This window comes from Rhopalosiphum padi, chromosome 1 (genome assembly GCF_020882245.1).
Source record: "Rhopalosiphum padi isolate XX-2018 chromosome 1, ASM2088224v1, whole genome shotgun sequence".
NCBI lineage: Eukaryota > Metazoa > Arthropoda > Insecta > Hemiptera > Aphididae > Rhopalosiphum > Rhopalosiphum padi.
This window is the reverse complement of record NC_083597.1, coordinates 47,620,607-47,646,568: the sequence shown is the minus strand read 5'-3', so window position 1 is coordinate 47,646,568 and position 25,962 is coordinate 47,620,607. Positions and strand designations below refer to the sequence as shown.

The 25,962-nt window shown below is 27.9% G+C and overlaps 2 protein-coding genes across 8 annotated transcripts in view; one reads left to right on the top strand and one right to left on the bottom strand.

Annotated features, from left to right (window-relative positions):
* LOC132931695 (lachesin-like) overlaps nt 1–24,726 on the bottom strand; it is a 183,588-nt gene extending 158,862 nt beyond the window's left edge. For 2 of the 4 annotated variants that reach the window (XM_060997633.1, XM_060997636.1), the window contains exon 1: nt 24,325–24,726. The gene's annotated coding sequence lies outside the window, so the exon portion shown is untranslated. Of the gene's footprint in view, nt 1–24,308 lie in introns of all 4 variants that reach the window. The other 2 variants (XM_060997635.1, XM_060997634.1) reach the window with 2 other exon arrangements.
* The window catches only part of LOC132931693 (sodium/hydrogen exchanger 9B2-like), a 77,540-nt gene that overhangs the window by 10,146 nt on the left and 41,432 nt on the right, over nt 1–25,962 (top strand). The gene's annotated exons all lie outside the window — the stretch shown is intronic.

The following is a 25,962-nucleotide window of genomic DNA, read 5'->3' as shown; positions in this document are numbered from 1 at the left end:
ATAGTTATATATGTGTCCATAAGTCATAACTGATAGTGTTCTTTTTATATAAATATGTATTATTCTTATTTTTTTTTTTTTTGTGTTATCGTATTAAATTTAGCCTTAAATCTATTTCAATATGAATATTCTAACAATAATAGCGCTTAACGAATTATAAATTATAATAATATAATTTTATAAAATCATCGGTGGCAATACGAATATATAGTTTCATTGCATCTCGATTGCATGAGTACGTTTTTTCAGTATCAAAATATAATATATTATGGTTTGTCAAAATATTTCGAAGTCCCTACGATGTAACAATTAAGAAACTTAGTATAACTTTTTTTTTACATTACAAATTACAGCCACAAATTACGGTTGCACGCTTGCCACCTATTGAACTGTGAAAGTTGTGTTGTTCAAACGACCAGTATTGAAAACACGTTAAACCAAAAAGTTATACTGAATATAAATAAATCAGTTTAAGTAGCTTAGACATATTATAATATGTATTTATTTTTAAAACTGAATAATATAAAATTTTTAGAACATGATCTGTCAAAATATTATGCTGTACACAACTTTATTATAATATGTTCAACAAAAATTCTAAGAATATATTATTATACCTTTGAGATACAACTCTAAAATACGAGGAAAAAAATTTCCATTTCTATTATTAGATGCCATGTAAGTATACACAAAAACTGAAAAACACCTTCAGATGATAAAGAAATATTTCTTCTGCCTCAAAACAGAAAATCGATTATCTGATCGAACCGATGTCAAACAAATTCTGAGCTAGGGCAAATAAATTCAAACAAATTAAGTAATAAATATTCAAAATAAAAATGGTGAACATTTAATGGTGGGTGGCTGAGGAAACATACGGTAAAATTACAGTATAACACGTAGTACTTGAACTCTTCTTGAAAAGGGTTTGTCGTGCAATCGAAATTAAATAAGACCTCAAGCGAACGCTTTTGAACACAACATCGAATAAGAGAAGAGGGTAAACGGCTGAAAAAATTACATAAAATGAGAAATCGTGTGGACGTTACTGTAGTATGTACCTAAAATGGTAATTTAATTAAATATTGTGATTTCCTCGTTAAATGGACACCTCGCCGACATTTACTTTTTACGTCTCTCCCACGACGGACTATATAAAAAAAAATGTTTATCTCCGTAATTCTACCACATTGGGTTTTTAGCTCAAAATTATAGTAAAAATAATTTAATATTATTATACTGAAGTTGAAAAATTCATTGGTTAATTGTTTAGATTCTGAATAACGGAGCGATGGATGTTTTTCTTATATGAATATTAATAAGTTACTCTAATGTGATATAGTAAAATTTGTCCTTTAGCTAATAATAATATATTAATTGATTTTATACTATGGCTATAATAATTATTAATTTTAGCCTAAATTACCTCATGTACACTGATATAGATACATAGAAAAATATTTTGTCCATATCTCCCACTTTCGGAGAAACGTAAACAATGATATATTCTTTAGTGTTTGGCAAATGGACTAAATGTGTATATCTCTAACAAAATAATATAATATTATATATCGTGAAATGTAATTATTATCTTCTATGAGAAATTGAAATCATCTGCTTGAATACGCACTAATAATATTATGTGTGTATTTATTCAAAAATCTTGTTTTCCATAGTCTATTATAAACTACGGAATAATCATAAAGAGATTACAGTCTATTATCATTGACTATAAATTCCATAGCCTATAATTCATCATCACTCATTCCCGAAAATCAGCCCGAAATGTTATTTTTTATATAATCCGTGATTGATTTTTTTTAACTTTTACTTGTATGAGCTCACTTATTTTTCAAAACTGCAATTATTATCAACAATAATAATATAAGTATAACTAATTAACCATTATTACTATTTAAATATATAAAACACTGCAGTAGAAAAAGTACACGCAATATATTATACAAAATTATATGTAACTACAAAAATAAAATGTACTAAGAATGTCGTACAAGTTGTTGTCCAAACAATAATATAACATTAGTCGTAATGATAAAAAATTATCAACCTAACCAGTAACCACTGCAGTATACCGAATCTTTATGAAACAGTAATAGTAGAATTCTAGAGTTTGCTTTCTAGAACTACTGCATCTGACGTTAAATGTATAGGCATACCCTAACCCTATTCATTGTTTATTATAATATATGGTTACAGTATATATAAAATATTTATATTATATTATATATTATATTTTACGATCGACGATGTTTTAAAATGATGACGTTGCCGAAGGTGCAGTGCGTAAATAATAATAACGTATAAAAACGTGGCGTACAGCAGTGAGCGCGTGTCAGCCCAAGGGAAAAGCACAACTGGGTCGACAATTTTTTTTTTTTTTTTTTTTTTTTTTTTAATTAAAGTATGAAGAATTGCGAGCGCGTAATAAGAAAAGGAGACGACGACGAACAACCGAACAAAAAATAAATGAACACGCGACAAAAACAAAACTGCGGGAACAACGATGAACGTACCAAAGACATTAGTCAGTAACTGTCAATTATTGTCTGGTCGACGTGCCATGAATATAATAAATATATATAATAGATATATATATACACACTTACAATATAGTGCATTGGAGGAGAAGTAACACGAGGGGCCTCTGCCGTAGTGGCGTGCGTATAATATTGTATATAATAATGCTCTACTGACGACGAGTACATACTACATGTATATAGTTTTAATGTCACTTCTCCGGGAGAGACCGACTTCTATAGGTCACCGAAGGCGCCTTACCGAAACCCGAAATGTCAACGACTCTCGCCGCGGCCGACGCAAGAGCCGTTAACGGGCACGTTTTCTGTGGATTATATTTATTATAATACCATAATAATAACGCAAGACGGTATAACCTCTTCGCGACAACGAATCTTTTTCCCCGCGCCGTCACCGCTCTCGCAGTAAGTTTCTCTGATGACAACGCCCGATAATACTTGTACCGTCGTCGTCACTATATAGATTAAACGAAAAAAAAAAAAGTTTTCGCGGGCGTGAGTTTGGGCGCACGTTGACATTTTGACACCGATCGGCTGTACCGCGATGTACATAGTAAGTTACATGGACTTAAAATTATCAAATAATTAAGCAGCTCAACACGAGAATTATACTTAAGGACAACACTTTCTGTTTGTAGTGTTTGTACGGCTGATTAAAGACTTATAAGAAATTACCCACATTATTTATTTTATAATTTTTATTTAGTGGAAGACAAAATTAAATTCGATTTATTAAAATATTTTAATGTTATATAATAAAATGCCTTATGTTGTAATATACATTTTTAATCGAACACTGGAATGTAAAAAAAAATATATATTCAAAATATTATAGATTGTTCATTGGCATTTACATCATATTAAAATATAGTTAATACGAGTATGTACGGGTGCCTACTGTACCTATTATATTGCATTCGATCAGTATGGTTATAAATGTTTGATTATCAAATGCCGAAAAGCAATAACGTTAATTAGTAATTATGATATTCGTAAACAGTTTAGATTTGATTGGTACGCAGATCGTTTCAACTCACGTGGTGAACAACCATTTTGGAGACTTCGACAAAATCCCTTATTATTATTATTATTATTATTTGTATAGTATTATATTATGTTTATCTCGTTGACATCATATTTATATGATATGATATTAATGTAGTCGATATATAGATAATATATAATATATATATATATATATATATATATATATATATATATATATATATATATACACTATTATGTATTTATTTGGTTTAATTTCTGGGGAGCTAACATAATCCAAAGTCCCGAACCCCATTTACTATATTACATTTCCGGCGACAACCTCTCGATATATTCGCCCACGGGCATACATTCTGTATATTACGACATAATATCACAGATAGAACATATCCGAATAAAATAATACGATACTCTATGGGACGGACGAGCCATATTATACAATTCGAGTGTCTCAGTGAAAAGTCTCGAGTTTCGACACTGCCGCGCGGGTATTACACACAAATATAGTGTGCCTTGGTAGGCATCCTATGATATGATTATATTATTATGTATGTCCGTATAACAATGAGAGGAAATAAATAAATTAAATTTATTTATTTTTCGTACGAAATAATAACGTGTCGCAATTATTTATGTGCATTACGAGACAAGTGCTATCGATTGCGTTCAGAAATTTAAAGACGAAAAAAAAAATGTGTATAGGACGCTGCAGGCATTGTCTCACCCCTTGTTCCCGTCCTACATCGGCACACCACTTGCACAGTGTAGATTTTGTTGAATATAATCTCTGCAACGACTGCTGCACGCGTTGATAAATCGCTGCGACGCGTTTTAATTTTTCGAACGCGCGCGCTCTTTTATTCATTTCGGACGATTCTTGGTTAATGGCGTACGCCCGCGGCGGTAGCTATATAATGTTTGTACATATATAAATAGTGCAAGCGTGTGTGTGGGTGTGCAGAGAGAGTGAGTTATTAATGCGACGAACAAAAATTTCATGGCACAACTCAAAAACCGTTTTGATATTCCGGGAAGGTCGCGGGGAGATTGTATAAATGGGTCTATTTATTCTCGGGCGTACGGCCGTATTCGCTGCCGATGGCAGTTTGGCGATTTCCGCTGCCAGCCCTCTCGATCACTCTCTATCATTCTCTCTCTCTCTCTCTCTCTCTCTCCCACACTCCAATGGGATCCGGGCCGACCCGACGGCCGTGTCCTCCCTGGCCGATATATAGAGACATACGCACAGCAGTCCATCACACCCCTTCCTCCTGCCACTATAGCGCAAAGTAATAACCCGACGGAATCCCTCGAACCGTTCCAATGATTTAATTATGAACACTTATTAAACCACTTAAATAAACCCGATCTGGAAAATGACACACGACCCGGCCGTACATCAACGCTCACGATCACGCTCCCGCACAGCCTGCGCTCCCGTCCAACCGTATATTATGGAGCACGTAGTTATATTATTTCACGGGGCGCCGTTAAAAAAATTCAAAGCCAGGCGGCTGGTATGCGTCTGACACATCCTTTACGCCCGCTACTCTCCACGTCTACCCGACTGTGGTCACCGCTTCCGCGGACAATTTCACTGCGATCCGATTACGTAGTATTTTTCGATTTCCATCTTTCTCCGAGATAACGAAGTATAATCATAGTGTGTATTACAACTTACGAGTATATGAAATTATAATGCAAGCGGTAAGTTATTACACTGTAAATATTATTATTGAAGTTACGGTCGTCGTGTGGCGGAGAGTGTTAGTTGCAGTTTTCTGCGTAAAACACAGATTTGTCTGATCGATCTCTTTGACGACATATAGTTCTTCTGTAATATTCAAAACACAACAATTTCTACGAGTCTGTACTACCACAGTAAAGATTAACGTTTTTTATTCTCGAGAAAATAGTGAAATCACTCGATTATTAGTTTTAAAATCATATTGTATTATTTTATTATTTTAGAACAGTTTTAATGCTTAACAGATTTTAGGGTAGTTTATATTAAAAATTAGATGTACTTGATTAGGTTATATTTGTTGAAGCAAAAAGGGATCAAAAGTAAAAATTCCTAGTATATATCAAAATAACAAAAAAAAAAAATATAAATAAAAAGTATGAAAGAATAAAGAGTAGCTTCGTGATACCAGTTTTTGAAAAAATAGATCCTGTTATTTGCTAGTAACTAACGAATAACTACATATAGGTACTTTACATATTCATTAAATATTTATATGAGAATTTTATATATTAACTTTAAAATTATGTATTTAAACATTAAGCATTATTATAATAACACTCATGGCCTACATAATACTGGTATTTATAAAATTTAATCGCTCTTATTGTATGTGTAATAATAATATGGAATCCTTAAAAATACAAATATAATTCTGAAACTACAATTCCAGAAATATATTAATATTTCTCGAATGTTAACTATTCAAACATTATTAAGTACACATTATTATTTATACGGTCCTTTAAAATGAAATCGTGATATTTTACAATATTTTCCAAGTAAATGATTTTGTATTCAGTTGATTTCATATTTTCATATTATTTAGTTTTTGAACTTTGAAGTTTAGATCTATTTTTGTACCTTTTCCAATAATCCCAATAAGACAAAAAACTATTTGTTTTACTTTAGACAGATAAATGTATGTATGACATAATAATATGATGGTGTATATTGTATAAGACGCATATAGTTATAATTCGATAATAGTAGCTACACTTATTTGAATTACCTGATTATATTAAATTATTTTCTTTCAATTAAAAATATACTATTATATTATTTATAATTATACCTAAATATAAATTTAATTGAATATTATAATAACTGTCATAGTTATGTGCTTATGTGGATAAACTTATAATCGTTAATTCGTTACTATAGATCACAAGTTGCTATTTAATTTGTAAGCTATGTTTATATTTGCGTAAACTTTTCTATTTTTTTTCCATTAACACCAAATGGTTGACACAAGTGCAAAATACGTACTATATATCATCTACATAATATTTAAGTATATATCGGACTAGTTGTATAATCTGTGGACTATAATAATATTTTATAATAATAGTGTAAAATTAAATTTCCTAATATTATCGAAAACAGTAGGTATTACAGAGGATACGGTCGCAGAGCACACTTTGCACAAAGTCGCGTTTTTCGAACAACCGAAAACCACCGACCTGCAACGCTGTGTATCATAATATCATGACTATCGGTTACAGCCAGTGCCTTTATCATAAACTATAATATTATAGAACATCAATGGTATCTCCTACAATAGTGTTTTTTTTTTCAACGGACGTAGTTCGTGTTCGTAAAAGAGTACGTATAATAATAACATATGCACAAGTATTATGTATATAATATATACGACACCGGGAGACGAGTTTCGTGGTGAATGACACAATGGTGGAGGCGGTAGAAGTGTATATCGCCAAGCGAGAGATTTCGAGAGCTGCTTCGGCCGGTATACGGACGGGACAGGTGATTCGGTAAAAAAAAAAAATAAAAATTGGAAAAAAAAAAGGTTTGACGAAAAAAAACGTTTCCGACGATGATTGATGAACGCACTATATGCATAGGTATATTGCTTATATTTGCGCGCGTGTGTGTGAGTACCACACATTTATTATAATATTATTACTACTTGGTCGCGGGAGACGGCATACGGGGAAGGGTAGTGGTGATGGTGGGAAAAAATGTTTTGCTAATCCAACCGGATTATTATATGTATATAATATATATACATATTACTATTATTATTATTATATATGTATACGAATAATATGATCGCGTGATGTATATATATACATATATGTGTGTGTGTGTGTATGTGCGATTCAGTCGGATTTCGCTACCACTGTATGGCCGCCGTTGTTGTCGTCGTATTATAGTATATACGTTCTCTCGGCTCGTGTACCAGATATTATTGATAGTAGCGGCGGGGGCGACGGTGAGGTTTCGAATCCATTACTTACGTCCTGTATGCTCGTCCTCCTCTTCCTCGCGATACGATGTATCGTCATCGTTTGTTGTGTCGACGGAGGTTTTGCTGCAGGATACGACGACGGTGCATCGTCAAGAGAGGGCCGCGTTCGTGCTTCAAAATATTTTCGGCCCGCGCCCGCGAGATGCCACACGTCACGTTACCACATCCAACGAACACTGCTGTTCCTCTCCTATCGAATCCACACAGCCATTATGCACGCACTAACACACACACACACACACACGCGCGCGCGCGTAAGCCCTTAATATTCTGAATTTTAATAATGAACGCTGTAGAGATGTGTGTTATCCCTCTCGACGTCGTATCCAATACATGTATATACATGTACACACGAGGTGTCAACGGTGATAATAATACTCAGTCTGAGAACTAACTTGCAGTTATCCGCAGAAAACGTGTAATTTGTCTGATGGGGATATCCGTATAATATAATATGAATATCGGTAGACGTGTGAACGACAATTTATGGGTATGTGCGTATTATAAGAATATTGTTAAGTAGCGATCGATTTCGTATATTATAAGTAATATTTTGAATACTGCGCGTACCGTATGATATATTATATATATTATATGTATAATACATTTATATATTTATTTTATCGTTCATTAATGGTTGTATGTAGTAAAACATACCGTTACCTCTATATTAATACGAACTACACACGTCACATTAAATTTACAGTGTGTATTTATGGAAACGTCCTCACCGGCACAAATGTAACTAGAATTGCGATTTACAAAACTAATGGATAAATAATTTACGCCACCCACATACCTTATAATTGATCATTATAATATTACTTATTTACATACTACATTATAATACAGTGTGCAGATTATTTTTTTTTTTTACATATTATTTATAAATTTAAAAAAAAATGGAGCGTAATAAGCGCTGAAGTGGAATCTAAGTTTCTGCACGAGACATAATAGGTAAAATGTCAGATTGAATTCCTAGCTTCCGACATGGAATTAATGGGTTTAATAAGTCCTATAAGAATAAGTTTAATACGACGGTCCATTAGAGACAAATATTAGATAATTTGTAAGTTGTTTATTTCTAAGCAAATAAATCATCTCCCCACTTCGACCAGACTCATTAGAACAGTAACATAATTTATTTAATTATTTGAGTTACCATTTATTTCTTGTCAAATAATTAGTTGAAATTAAAATAATTTACTGAACTAAAGTTCTAAAATTCATGAATAAATGTATTTACATCATAGACTATTTTGTTATCTTGACTTAGTATCTATACCTGCACAAGTGCAGTTCATAACCACAATTATTAAGTATGTAATAAAATATGCGTATAACCAGCTCTAGTTTGAGTAAAGCCCTGGATTTGTTTCGGTTCTTTTATGTTTAATAATATCTATTTAAAAAATACTTCCGATATTTTCATTATCCAAATAAATAACATTATTCATAACTATCTATCATATTATAGTTAATTAATATATTATGCAGTATAATTGATATTTTTTTATAATTTGGTTATATTCAATAATGTATAATTTTTTAGTTCCATACATTTTTTTGTGATGAGTAAATAATAGTTTTACTTGATTCTTTATAACATAATATTATTAAAAAAGCTATTTATTTATTACTTATATAATATATATATTATTGAGCACTTGTAAAATACTTTTTATCTTAGAAATTTATGATGTAAAATTTTAATTCTAAAAATAACAAAATAGTAACCTACTCTATTTTGCGATATCGTATTTTTTTTTCAATACAGCATAGGTACCTTAGCGTCTATTTTTTATTTATTATAAATCATAATGTATTGCACAGGACCCTAAAACTAACATCAAATCTAAGACAAAAGTTCTAGTAAGTTAGGCCGAATTATGTGAGTATACTTTATGAAAGACCGGACATAATTTTTATCTCGCATACGAATTAACATATAATATACAATTACTTAATTGTCTTTTTATCTGCTATGCTCCATGTGGGAACTTACAAAATTAAGCTATACATATTATATTATCTTGGACAAAATAAATTGAAAAATGAGGAAAATTGGACTTTGTAATGTATATATGAAATCAACGTAAATACAGTCAACCAATTGTCCTTTGACCATCATCGATCTATAAATAGGTTTATATCATTTACACCAACGCGACACACTGGTGTTTTGTATCGGATAATATTAGGTTATATTACAGTATACGGCTATGTATGTGCTGTATGGATAAGATCACGTAAGTCACGACGAAATTGATACTTTACCTAACTTAAATAGTAAATAAATACCTAGAAGTTGAGAAATTGAGTAAATTCCCGGTAAATTTGAATCAAACCAAATGGGTGCTTGCAAATCTCTGCCGATTTGTGTGCAAACATAATAATTAAACGGTAAACTGACAGGCGTTTATACAAATGGTACACACGTCATACACGATACACAGCACGAAAGGCGATATGTGTTTACTTATACAAATAAATATTACAACGTAACATGGCATTAGTCTCTTCTAAATAATCATTCAGTCATCTTTATACGTCTTCAATTTAAAACGTTTTGTTATATACGAGACCAACTATCAATACAAAATTAAAAATTCGAAAATATTGATTATAATACATGTTTCACGTCAATTAGTGCTTACAAAGTCATTCGATTTTATTTTTATACCCCTTTTTCTTGATTTAGTTAAATATTAAGATTGTAGCCTTAATGAGAGATTGACCTACAGTATCTATGGGAATATAATTAAGTTAAATTATTATTTTTTAACAATAGCTTTTATGTAATAAAAATTTTTTGAAAAAATAATCAAATTACTAGCCAAACTAAACTTAATTTATTAGTCAGTAAATACTCTTGTACACCCTCAAAAATAAAAGCCATTTTCTATTATATTTCGATGATATTAAAGAAATATTATCAATAAATACAAAAATGTTGTATAATATGTACTGTAATAGTATGTAGGATAAATGCAAGGCCGTTTATATTGTTTTTAATTTGTTACAACATAAATATAAAATAGACTATTCAATTGTTTTTTCATGAATTTGTTATTGTTATTTTTTTTTAATTAGATATTTTAATATTAAAATTATAACCAATATTATCCTAATACATATTATAATAATATATTAAGGTGTATACAATTTTTAAAAAACAAAATAAAAACTTGAAAATAAATAATTGACGAACTATGATTTAAAGTTTCAATAGATCTACTTATAGTTCAAATCAAACTGATTTAAAAAGTAGTTTGACTAATACAAATAATTAATTATCGGAATATTCAAGGGACTATACCGTGTTATTCTGAACTATAGTAATTTAAACAAAGAAATCATATGAAAATGAACGTAAAAATGTATTTTATTTTGTTACACACTTTAACTATTTTGTTTATACTGAAATATAGCATGTTTTATTTATTAAAAGAATAATCACAATCTATACATAATTGTATAAAATAAGTAATTTTTTTGAAAAAAAACAAATGGTGATTACAACAGAGTGGGAGAATAAACTCAGTAGTACCACCCGACAGTAAATAAACATTTAAAATTATTCTGAATATAAATATAATGTAAAAATTCTAAGGATCTGGGAATTTTTTACAATTTATAAAGCTTCAAAAAAATTGGTCTAGTTTCGCCTATGCATACTCATAATCCTTGAAAGGTACCTTTTGTTCATATATTAAGTATAAACCCTTCACAACAATATTAAAATTAATACCAATTGAGGATAAAACTGCATTGTATTTACTAAACTATATCACCACCTAAATTCGTTTACAATAAATGACTTTCATACCTTTTTTATTCTTTGGAAATCCTTGTCACAGAATAAAAAGAAAGTTGTGCTGTGATATGATTTGATTTAATTGTATTTAACCTTTTTATCCCAATTTGAGTGTTATTAAATGAGCTACTTATTCATATAACTCATATTTAGATTTTTCGCACCTCTTTATTGCACATTATACTTACTATTCATCAATAATCAATAAAGATTGTAAATATCTTTATTAAAGTAATAAATAAAATCATTTTTTATCAATTTATTTATTAAGTGTAAAAACTATTTTAAAATACGTGAAGTAACTTGACTGTACACTGCACAGAGTGCATAATTATGAATTATGATTACTACGAAAGTTTATTTATAAAATAAAAACACCTTTGGTATAATATTATATTTTTAGTAAACTTACTTCTAGAACTAATATTTTTAGATTTAATGTAAACAATGAGCCCCAGTAAACCGACATCAAATCGTATAAGGCCCGTTAGAATGAATATTTTCTTCAAGTAGAATAACAAATAGGTAAATTATTTTGGTTATATTCATGTAGAAAAAAAATGATAATCCACGATACCTCATCGGCAAAAGTGTGACGTGAAGTATGACAGTCGATGTGTAAGGAGGGTGTGCTTATAGGACAACAATAACAACGTACACACTTAAAAAATGTGTTCGACCCCTGAGGGTGACAAATAATTGATAGAATCTTTTTGCGACGAGATTTTCTGGTTTAGACTTGTTGCAGCAGGGTGTGGAAGATCTGTGGAAGCGAAGTGTGAGAAAAGAACAAAAAAAAAAATTATAATAATAAATAAAATATAATAATAATAAAAATAAACGGAAGGATGAATGAAAAAATGTATTATACGCAAAATAAAACAAACAACGGGACGATATCCTCATAAAGCGAAAATTGTTTTAAAGTTTTAATTGCGAAAGTTTTAATTACGTCAAGACTCAAAAGATCAGACGACGCAAATGTAACCCACCCTAGGTTTCACCAGCAATGACGACAGTAATTTTTTGGAGGGTCTTAAGTAACACTTGGATGTCACCCGCGGCCGTACCGTGGAAACTGTTTTAGAGAAATTAATTTTAATTATTCCAAAGCGTGAAATACCTGTTAAAAATGTTCTTGGATTCCTCTACTGCTACGTTAATCTTCATCCCACCACAAAGACTTAGAAGTTTGATAAGCCCAATAGTCATAATAATGTTATTAATACTATACGTCATACTCTTACGCATAGTAATCATGAACGACAACGATAATATTACATGCTACATCAAAGCAGTTGCCAGTTTTGTTATTATTGATTTAGAACCATTGGTTTTACAAATATTGACTTTGATATTGAATTAATGATTGTTGAAAATTTCAAACTTCCAATCATTAAAAAAAAAAAAAAAAAATACCAACAATCATAAAATATTAACACACTCATAAATTACCATCGACTCACAGCGAGGTCAACGACTAATCTAACAGAACCTATACTTAGTCTTCATATGTTGATCCTAAATTAAATACTTCAATTAGAATATTATATATTATGTTATATCTTACATATACATGGTAAAATACTTAAATTAATTATTATTCCCTATTTTCCTCTTGGGGATCGATTACATCATGCCAAATGCTTTTGAAGTTATTTAATATGTTAAGTTATAAAACCGTACCAACAAGTAACTGAAATATTATGTTTGCTTTCTTTATAATATGATAACTGATGTCCATGATTATATTTATTTATGAAATATATAATTGAATAATATAGTTATTTTTTGAAATAAATACAAATTAAAATACAGATAATAATGTATTGAAAACTAATATACGCTTTTAAGCGATTAATATTATAATATAATGTAATGTAAATTATGTATATTTTAGTTATTTTATTTATTTGTATTTGGGTATATATATATTAAGTTTTACTACAGAATCCAGTTTTCTAATTGAACAATGTCAAAAGGTTTTATTGTGTATTTTTAAGAAAATTAATATTAGATTTTAAAATATATTATATATTGTATTGTAAAAAATATTGTATAATGTCAATTATTTTATAATATTTAATTAACTCTACCATTATTTCTTGTCTATTTGTTACCTTTTAAATATTGATTTACCCGTTTTGCATGTCTCCTACTGCACTTATGCTAATTATTTTCTAGAAAATTTGCTTCGAAGTAGCAATATTGCATACACACAACGCCGCCCTACATTTGAGTATAACTTAAACATACAATAAACACGTCATGCTATATAAATTAAAATAATATACATTTTATAAATGAACTGATTTCTTAGGAATTTAAAAATAGTTTTTTTCTATTCAAGCTGTCACTTAAAATATTCTCTTATTAGGTTTTGCTATAAATTATAATTTATATTTGAATAAAAAAAAATATTTTTATAATTATTTATCTGTAAATATTAATATTATTCTATTAATAAGTGATTTATGTATTGTATTTTGAATTGTTATAAATACGAATTAAAAACTAAACGTTAAAACGTCGAAGCAAACTAAAATATTTGATAAATTTAACTTATATAATATAATATATACTAGTATTTTATAGACAGTTTTATAAATTATTTTCGTCAATTTTATTGTTACATTCTATTTTATTAAAACGTTTATTATTGGTTAAATTTTAAAATATACTACAAAATAATAATTTAATATTTCATATAATCGTTTAAACTACAAAATTGTTTTGTTTTAGCTATATAATGTTATGGTCTCCTCCACAACCTAATACCTATAACCTTGTCTAACCACTAGGTTTTTGTATCTAGTAGTGTACGTTTAACCTTAAATAAACAAATATTATCGATCATAGAGTTTCAATTCAAAGTCACGTGAATGAAGTTATATGAAATTGAAAATAGTTTATCTGGCGTGGTAGGAATTCTTGAGAATACTGATAACCATACTTAGCTAAAACTATATCCATTCATTTTTTATGAAATTCAAAACGATATACCGAAGAACAACTTCAATGCAATCATATACACAACAATAATATTATTAAATGACCATGTTTTTACCTAGGGTTTACTGTTATTTTGTTATTATTTTATTTTATCATGGTCATCGTTACGCGTGTCGTTTAAAGAACAAAAAAAGAATATTGAAAAGAGTCTGGTGTGGGGTCTGACCCGAAATAAACCGTACTCAAGAAGGAGCTCGACTTCAGTGGAAAATTATACTGGTATTCTATTGTAGACCGCTCTCCGACACGTATTTATTGACCCCAGTTAAAACTATTTACGAAATCCGGTCATGTGTTCGGTCCATGCGAAGGGTCGTTTGGGAATCCGCGTCAGAACTTTTTTCGCTCGTTCTGAGTCGTACGTGAAACTTTCGCGGACTTGTCATTCTGGTAGACTGCGTTGATAGTTTAGGGTTGATGACTAGGGCTATCCTATATACTATTATAATAATGCATAATACACCGATTGGCCGTGAAAACGACATAATGACATAAATGCAACCGGTTTGGACGGGGAACAAAAGGCAGTGGAAGAGGAGACGAAGGGAGAGTTGAAAATGTACGTATAAGACAAGAAAAGCGACGAAAAAATAGAAAATAATATAAAAAAGAAAACGAAACGATGACAATGGTGGAAGCGTCATACCTATAGAAGTCGTAACGACCGCGTGCAAAGGTATTTTTTTCCGATTATGCGAAAACGAGGGTCGCGCATTTCACCTAGTACGTGAGCCGAATCTACAACGGTAGCTATATTATCGCAACTCCACACCCCCGTCGAATGTGCCGCCCGAGTGACGACCACGACGTTGTTTTCGTTTACGCACCCTCATCCTTCTCGTTCATACTCGCTGTTTATCTCGTCAATACGAGCTCGAGAAGAAGCTCGGTCTGCAAAACATATATATATATACATACACACACGAGTCATACGACTGACAACTGCTACTGCTACTGCTGCTGATGATGAAAACGCATTCATCATCAGTTGCGAGACACCACCGCAGGGACCGGAAAGGGTGATGGATACAAAACACGTGCATAATAATAATAATAAACGCAAGTGTAATAGTTGTAACACAAAGCGCGTGTTAACGCGGCTGTGGGGTGTCATCGAGATGTGCGACGCGAGAAAAACGAAAATATTATACACGCGTACATACCGTATAGGTATTATACATCATTATGTGGTATAAACAAAAAGTTTTTTAGCCAAAACTCCATTAACACATATCATTATTATTATTATTATTTAGACGGGTAATAGCATCTGGGATAACGTGGAAATTATTACACGACAATAATAATGGAATATGATAAATAAAGTTTTGTTTGTATTTTTAAAACTGCACTATTTAATATTTATTACCTACATTCTTACATAACACATATCATTCAATTACCATCAGATTTCATATAGAAAACTATTTATGATTATATTTTAATTATAAATATTTATTTTTGATTTCGTTTATAAACCAATCGTAAAACATACAAATCAAATATATATTGTTTCGCAAGAATACTTTAAGCGATTCAAACAAAATATTTTCAAAAGTTTGCACCTCAATTACCACTATAATTTTTAGTGAATGTTTTTAAAGGAATTTGTTAGTTTTACAATCGTATTATTAGATTTAGAATATTTTTAAATTTAGCGATGAATAATTGACAATAAAAAGTACAAGATATTATTATTTTCAAAACTTAAATAATATATAATTTATTTTTTGTTATTTATTTAAAATATTACAATTTATAATCTGTATAAAAATCAAAGAATACAATAAGTAAATTGTATGGAAGTAAGAATTAGGAGACGTGAGTAGTAAAATCGGTCACTGGTGGCACTTTAGATGAGATATTTAAGGGGAGAATAAGTGCCTACACAAATTATTTTTCAGTTGTCCAGTTAGGTTACCATATAACTTAAAAAATATAAACTCAGCCATACGGGTCAAATCAGATACAATAAAATCGAAAATGTTAATTGAAGTATGTACAAAGCTTTAGATTTTATAAAATTACAAAAAAAAAAAAAATACATAGATGTATTTTATTATAGTATCGCGATCATACTACATAAGTACCTATACAAAATATTAAATTAATGTATTTCTAATAATCGTATTTGTTTTAAACAATTTATGTTTTTTTTTTTTTTTTTTTTTAATAATAATTCTGCATGAAAACACAATAATAATACTAATCTGCGAACATATATGTATAGCAAACATATAATTGCACATTGTATAGTATTTCGTTTAACGATCAAAAGGTAAATAACTAAAAGAGTTCAGCACGAATGACTGGTAAATAAAAAACGTCTACCACGATCAGGTTGTTGATGGTTATCTAAAGTTAAAAAGACTGCTAACACAAAAGAAAAAAAAAATGGTCTTTGTAAGTTCCGGTGGTTCAAAATTTAATTCAAAATGCATTGGCTATGATTATTTTGCGCGTATTCCTTCTGTTCTGCTGATCAGATTGCATTATTAATTAAACTTTCCCTCTCCATTGTTATTATTGGTTTGCAATTATTATAAACGTGCGTCTCGATGAATATAATTAAAACGACCGTTCGGTTATAATAATAATATATTGTTTTAATAAGAGAAAAACGATCGAAATCATTCCCATGTAATCGGAACACAGAGCGACTATTGACACAAAGCAATTCGTCTAAATTCGTTCAACTAAAACATAATAATATTTTAATGTTGTCTTTGTTCTCAAAATAAATTATTTTCCTGAAGTATCATTATAGATAATAAGTAAACTTTTGAATACAGACATTTTTGTCGCTAAAAAAAAACGACACTGAGTATATAAATATTGTATTATTAATTATTTGTTTCAATTTTCATACGTGGACAAGACAATAAAATTAGTGTACAATGTTTTTATTTTTTTTTTACAAACATTAATTATTAAAAAAAAAAAAACACTTAAATAAAATCGCCAAAACCATTGTATTTTATCTATATGGAATAATATGCATATAGTACATATACATATATAATTATGTAATGTTATTTATATACACGGTAAATTTACATTTATTTATTTTATAAAAATAATAACCAAATATATTACGTAAAGCATTATTATAATATTATAGTTATCGTAAATATAACAAATTGATATTTTTATCATTGTAATACAGGTTTTTCGATTTATCTCTGGTCGTTAATAAAATAAAATATGCTGCACATAAAATAATACAAAATCTGATTCAATGTTTCAAGAAATTATTGTATGTGCACTTTGAAAAGAACGATGTTCTTAAAAACCGTATCTGGTTTTCAAAAATAAGCACCTAAAACACTTAAATTTAATGTAAATATATTGTGCTGAGTTTAAATGTAATAAATAATAATAGGTATATTGTAATATTAGCATTATACTTTGTTAAATATATTATAGTATATAAAATTATTTTTTAAGCAGTTAATATACATCATCTCAAAAAGTATAAGTGCAAGAAAAAATTATACACAGTTAAATACAATATTTTTTTTTTGTTTTAAGTTATATTTTTACTTTTTTAAATAACATTATACATTTTTAATAAAATATACCATTTTCAAATATTATTCTATGAATTTCGGTTAATAAAATTAAAATTTTGAACAAGTTTATTAATTTTAAGAATTTAAAGTTTGGATGAGTGATGAAGTATACAAACATTTGGCTACCCCAATGCACACGACTCTGCTTCATATCAAAACTTTAAATACATAAATTCGATTTTTATACATCTAAATTCTTAAAAAAATATTTTGTTATGAAATATAAAATTAAAAGTGTATCATGTAATTTAAAAACTAAAAAATATATAGTATGAAAACTGATAACGATAAGAAAATATATTATAAATATGAAGTTTTAATGAAAAATAACAAAAACTTAAGCAAGTGGCTACCGTTCTGCTGTAGGTGTATTATTCATCAAATAAGTTACTGTAATAGATATAAAATAATATACATATATTATACTATAAATAATAAATCATGGAACAATGATTCTTAGCACAGACAACCATCAACCTACATCACTAAGTAAACTTCATGATATTGTTGCTAAAGTAAATTATTTTACTAATAATATTACAGTAATTTGCAACATTGCATTTATAAATGTATTATGTTTTTATTATTAACTTTTAGCTCAATACCACCTACCATAAAATAATGTAAATATGGTATATGGTATAAATAGACAAATATTTATTAAAATTAATTTTCATAATTTGAAAATGTCATTGCGTGTATACTAAAATTCATAATATAAGTAAAAGTTTTTAGTCCAAACAAATATTTATTTATTACTTTTTTTTTTAATTATAACAAAATAATAACTTTATTATTCATCGTTTAGATATTTAATTTATTTCAGATTTAAACTTAAAATTTCTATATTTATCAGAGTTTTTGGCTTCAACATAAGCTATTTATAAATCAAGAGCAACCTTATATTGAATTTTCAAACCTTAGCTATAAAAATTAAAGATTTCATAAATTTTTCACGATTAAATAATTTGTTCTTTTTGATAATATTAATAAGTTTTGTTAAAATTTGAATTTAAAATGCATAGCATAAAAAAAACAAAATTTTACTTATATGCTTTTATTAAAATGGATTGAAAAAAATTTAAATTTCAAATATCTATAAATAGTTCAAAAATAGTCAAATTATTTTATGTATAGAAAATGCTATCATAAATATTTAGTGAGAATTCCAAACATCTATTTATTTGTTTTTGAATAACATGAAAAAAAAACAAAATCGATTTTTCAAATACTAGTTTTCCGTAAAAATCGCCGTTTTTCATTAATTTACACTGCTTCAAAAAACGATGAGGGCTGATTGATAGAAAAATCAAAAAAAATCACACAATTGTACACACATTGTAAAGTCAATATATTCATCGTTCCGCTTGGAATTTAAAATACAATTTTAAAAGCATTAATACTTATCGAAAATATAGTATTTACTTTTAAAATAATTACCCAGTTTATTAAATATATGTATTAATAATCCATATAAAAAAGTGAAATACTTGATGAGCGTTTTTCTATTTCTTACAGTAAGTAATTTAAATGTATATATGTATACTATAAGGTTTTTATTTAATATTATTTTAAAACTATTTAACCTTTAACATCTAGTGTTTAAATTTAATTAAAAATTTAGAAGTAAGTCAATATACTCTATATATCTCTTTAATAATAAAAATATGATATTTTATTTTAAAATATTACATTATATTACATGTGAATGCATACTTACTTTTGTTTTATCGATATTTTATATAGGTCTTAAAATATTTCAGAATTTTTTATTACTAAAAAGTTACGTTTTATTCTGAACAGATGATTACCATTTACTATTGTCACAGCCATGTGTTTCATTCGTCAAGCAATACCAAATAAATTGTATATCCATCATAACTTATTTATCGTAGATTGTATACATTATGGAAAGTGAGTAGCATTTAAGTCTTAAACATTCGTACAAAGTTAATATGGGCTTTAAATGTTCTTCGACGAAACGTTTCCGTTTGATAAACATCTTAATAACCTAACCTTGGTAATGAGGTTATTATTATTTATTATACATAATTATAAAGGAAAATAGAATCATCACGTCAATATAGTACAATAAAATTGGTATTTTTTTTGAGTTTAGTTCGATGAGTTAGCATCGAAACAATTAGACTATATTGTAATTATTAAGTATGCCGATGGTATGTATTATAGTCATCACTCATCGATTTTTATTCTTATAATCTTTTTTTTTTTCAAATAAGTACCTAGACAGATTTTAACATTGTTATAAGTAATTTGTAAACACGAATATAATACATTATTTATATTAATACTGTTTATCGTATTTAAACTAAACATTATACGGTAAAATACAATAGAAAATACCCATAACTCGAAAGTCATTTGATCAGTTTACGCAACCGAACAAAACAAATATTTACACGCATCTTTAACTTCAGATTTTTTCTAAATTTAATTTCAAGTTATCGTATTTCGCCTATTTGCAATATGTAACAAATCATATCCTTTCACCTGAATACAATATATAATATCCGTTTATACATTACACCGGGTAAATCCATATTCATGAACATTTTCACAATATTATCAGGTTACATCCCTTCTTTCTACAATATTTTCCATTTAATTATGTTAACTACCTTGCTTCATATTGGTTCTTCACAACAATAAAGTTTAGCTTCGATTTTAAATATATTATTTATAAAACCAATAATAGATATCTATGAATGTAACTTTCTTGCATTGGTCAATACCCATTTAATGTAATCTCCCGAATTAAATAATATTGGCTATAATATATATTTTCACCACCAAGTTCTGAGCTTTTCTTATTGATATTTTATACTTTAATGTAACTTAAGCAAAAAGTCTTAGCAAGTAATTTTATTATGATTAAATTATAAAATAAAAGTGTACAGACAATTTGTTGTCAAATTGTATTACGAAAATTCATAAAATAAATTTTTATTTTATTTTATCCACATGTTATTTATCTATTTATTTTAAAATTCAATTCAAAAAATAAAACGATAATATTATTATTATTTAATATCTAATATAATATAGTATTTGCACGGAAAGACTCTTAACTTCTCTATACGAATTTATATTTACCACCATGTTTATAAACATAGTACTCAAGTACTTATAGTATAAAATAATTTATAGATTGAATTATTAATTTAAAAATTTTCACAAAGAATTTTATAACTTATAATTATTTTCTATTTAGTATTGTGGTTTATTAATAAATCATATACAAATTACTTACTAAATTATGCTATTTATTTTGTATTCCACGATGATTATAATTTGTATTATAACTTTAAAAAGAACAAATTATAAATTGTGTTAATCATTTATAATCATTTACTTTTTTTTCACAAAATTTGCACATTTATAAATTTATTAAAGTATATAGTTAACAATAAATTTTGAAAAAGTTTATGGCGATCATAAATATTTATTAAATAGGATTAACCTAAATGCCATCTAAATTAAATAAAGAAATCAAAGTTTTTTTCCGTTTGTTTGAACTTTGAAGTCATATTTTAAACTAAATTTAAAACACATTTTAATAGTTAATTTGCTGTCACGGTAGCATATTTTAAAAGTCCATAAAACATTGTAATGGTAATAAAAATAACGGAGCCTGACCGTATTTCTTGACATGTCATAATGAGTAAAAATATTCACAAGGTTTAAAGAAAATAATTTGTGAAATATTAAGAGTTATAAGTTATGAGTTTATGACCAACTATTCTGTTTATAAAAAAATCTTAAATATTTTACCAATAATAAATATCATATAAAAGAAATTTTTTTAATTTACGTTAATTTATTTACAAATGAATTGTTTATTATGATTATATTTGTAGTCAGATATAATCACAATATAAATGTATATTATATTATGTTATTTCTAGGTTAAAATAAAAAAACAATTGATATCCATATTAAATAGATATTAGATTTGCTTTTTTATTGTTATTACATTTTATCATACTTATATTTTTCATGATAATTAGGTTTTCTTATTCAATTATTCTAAGCCTCGAAAGCTATCATATTATTCATATTTAGGGAATATAATGTAATGAATCTAATAAGTTTTATTTTTATTTTTTTTTTAAATAATGGATATAATATTTTGAAAGCAAAAAAATACCTGGAAATACGAATTTGTAGGGTCAAATGAATTTCAGTACCGATTTTCGTGTACGTCGAACTTTGTAGTTTATTTGGAGTGGTTCAACTTTTCAACAATACTTTGTTTTGTACGATAAAGATACCTGTTAGCCCCTCTGTTTCTACCCACCAACTTACCACTGTAATCTTTTTGTTTGAAAAGGTCACAATTGTACAAATTCATCTCATAATATTTCCGAAGTTATATAGTGATATTGTTTGTACGTAGAAACACAATGCTTGAATGAAATGTTATGACTATATACATAAAGGAGAGAAAGAAAAACTTGTATTTTTATGATCCTATAACTTTATTACATTTAAAAGTCACCAGTTTCAAGTACTTTGAGCATCACAATTCAAGGATTTAGTGTTCAAAATGAATAAAAAGTTCCCTTGGTATTTGAAACAAAATTAAAATGATACGCAATTTTATTTTATTTTTACTTTTTGTTTATATCATAATAATAATAAAAAAAAAATGGTAACACTATGTACATAGATAACAAAAACAAATTTATTATCCATTCAATTTCATCAGATTAAAAACTGCCTAATTATTGACAAGACTAATTGTGTTAAATGCTATTGTGGATTACGTGACTCGACAAACTAAACTTTAATATTTAATGAAGCCGTACGTATTATTATGTAAATTCATTGTGTCGGATGTTTATTTAGCGATAATTGCCGTTTTATTAATTATTTAATTTCAGAGATTCACGAGAAGCTAATCGTAATTTATAAGGGTTAATTCATTACTAAAACACTGAATAATATTATTATTTTATGTTAAACATTCAAATACCAAATATACTTTTATTAATCTAGTTAAAATGTCAAAATTTCTATCTAGTAAAATATTTTATTAATTTAAATAAAAAGTGTATGATCAAGTTTTGATAGTAAATTCATTTTTTTAAATTCAAATCATTGATTTAAAAATTAATCTTTCTAGCTATTTTCTAGTAAATAATATATGAAATTTTTTCATCAAAATGTTTATATAATAACAACATGATATGAGTAAAAAACCAGTACAAACAGTAATTAACAACGAATTAATACTTTTTCTTCTGTTGAATAGATTTAAATGATGAACTATAATCATACAATTTAAGTATTGAACTAGATAAAATTAACAAATCATAAAATTTAAGTTATAATACCTATAAAAATCAAAGTGAAAATGATTAAACTATTCTATAAAAATTGTTTATTATTTAGGTTATAAGTGTACCTTCTTAATAAAATTATTTGGTTTATCTTTTTTTCATAAAGTTTATGTATTTTGTTCTATGTAATGTTATAAATTTATTCAAATTGTATGTATAATATAATTTTGTTCGCCTCTGATTTAAATATAAGTTAATTAATTAAATAATGAAGTTTACTTGAGTTTATAAATAAAAAAAAACATTTTAATATACAATGGCATTTATATAAACTTTAAAATATATTATACAAATAATATAATTATTATTTTTCTTAACTATACGTTTTATAATTTAAACATTTTGAATACGTAAATATACTTAGTTTATAATATAATAAATCATTTTAATATATCATTATATCATATATAATAAATATATTTATATAATATATAGAGAGAGATAGATAGATAGTTAATTGGTATTATGTATAAATTATAAGTACCTATATAATTAACACGTGTTAGAAAATATATTTATTAATTTTTATATTTTGACTAATTTAATTATATAATTAGGTAAATACGACCAAAATATTTCGATAGTATGCTGTACTTCACATAAAGTTACATTATATTATATATATTTTTTTTAATTGGAACTTATAAAATTATAACTTGATAATCAATATAATTAATAAGGATCAAACTTTAAAACTCAGTACTGTATAATTGTCTTATGTCTGTAATTAATCCCACAGTGCCTTTTAAATTAGTTATTGACGAAAGATAAACAATAATCAGTATAATATATTAGGTATTTAAAATAATTTTAATTTTTTAGTAAATTGTTCATGTTTTTTTTTTCATCTATTTATAAGGCATTAGAAGTTTTCAATAACAATGACTTATTCATTAATCATTATTTAAATATTTTTTCTTTGATCACGAAATACACGTGAAGTAAAGTCGTATTCAAGTACTTACAAGCACAAAAACTCACCCAAAGTTGGAGCGATAATGCCGCTGTGCCGCTGCTGTACAAGTATAACCGTTTCGGACTGCAAATATTTTGAAAAAGTCGTTATCTATACAGGTGAAATGCGCTTAAATTATTATTATCGCCGTACAATATAATATTAGACCGTAATTAATGTATTTTTCATCGTTGCACCTAGATCACAATATTCTTTCCGTTATAATAATTATGCGACATTCAATCGCTGTGAACTGTCAATTTTTTGTTGTGTGAGTAGGGAAATCGGAGTCTCGGGACGTGTGCGATATAGGGCTGCCGACGACGACGGAATATAACAGACGACGCGAATGCAACGAGCACGCCACCGGGTCGAGCACTGGTCGGCGAGAAAACACGTGTGCGTGTGTGCGGGCAGTGAGCGTTTTTCCGCGATCGCGCCCGAACCGCCGACGTCGTCACCGACGCGTACCGGCCCCCTTCGCGACCGCCACCTTCACGATCGCGAACCCTCATTGGTCCGTCGCGTTAAGTCCCGCGACGGTCGCCGAACGTTTTACAAGGAATCGCCGACCGCCCCCCTCCAAACCCACCCGCCCCTACATGGATAGTATTTTAATTGTTATCGTCTTCGTTGTCGTGTTTTTCCGCATATATCCCTGCAGAAAAAAATTTTCCAATTTGCTGTAGAGTATTATATATATCAACGTAATATTAAATGCATATTATGCTGCTGTAAAACGTGAAATTTTTCGAAATTCCGAACTTAGCTCGGATATTTAATTTCAAAGTTATTTTCAAAAACGATTTCACGGCTTCATAACACGATATTGATTTTGGGATCACTTCATAAAAAATAATTGTATAGCGACGGGTAAAGTACCTATAAATACATTTCTTCGTTTTCTATAACTTTTCCTACACGTGTAAAATTTAAGAGAATGTATACGAACTTCTGTTAAATTACGCGTGTTATGATTATAGCACAGTTAAATCATACAGTATAATATCGAGAATCAATTTATTATTTTAGTCACAAAATGCTATGTACAGTACCTATATAATATATATTGTACCATGACGTACAAAATTAAAATTCATTGTTTTCACTCACAGCTGATTCTTTTTATACAAAAACATGAGCCAATTTCGATATAGGTAGGTAGGTGCTCATAAATTGTATTATAATGACTAAATTTACACGAGTAGTTGTACATACTCGTATAGTAATGTATAGAAATAATTAAAACACACGTCAAATCACAATTGGTGCACTTTGATCATAACTATTGTTTTATATTGACATCAATTAAAATTGCAGTTACATAATAATCAAAATATGCAACCATTATTAGCAATAGGTGAGTTCAAACAATGAATTAAAACGATATTGTATGTGTGGACGTGTATTATAGTGTACCTACCATATACGCAATTATAGAATATCAAATTAACTTATTTCTTTCGTATAATAGTTTTATTTTTTTTGTTGTTTCCTACATTTGTTATACGTCATACGATATCATCTTCTATTTACTTATGTGTTGAACTCCCAAGAATGCGTCCATTATAAGCTGATTTCGACGTTATCGCGGAAAACTGACCGATTGGAGCGAATCCGATACGTCTTATAGTTTACTATAACAATACACAAACCCAGATACA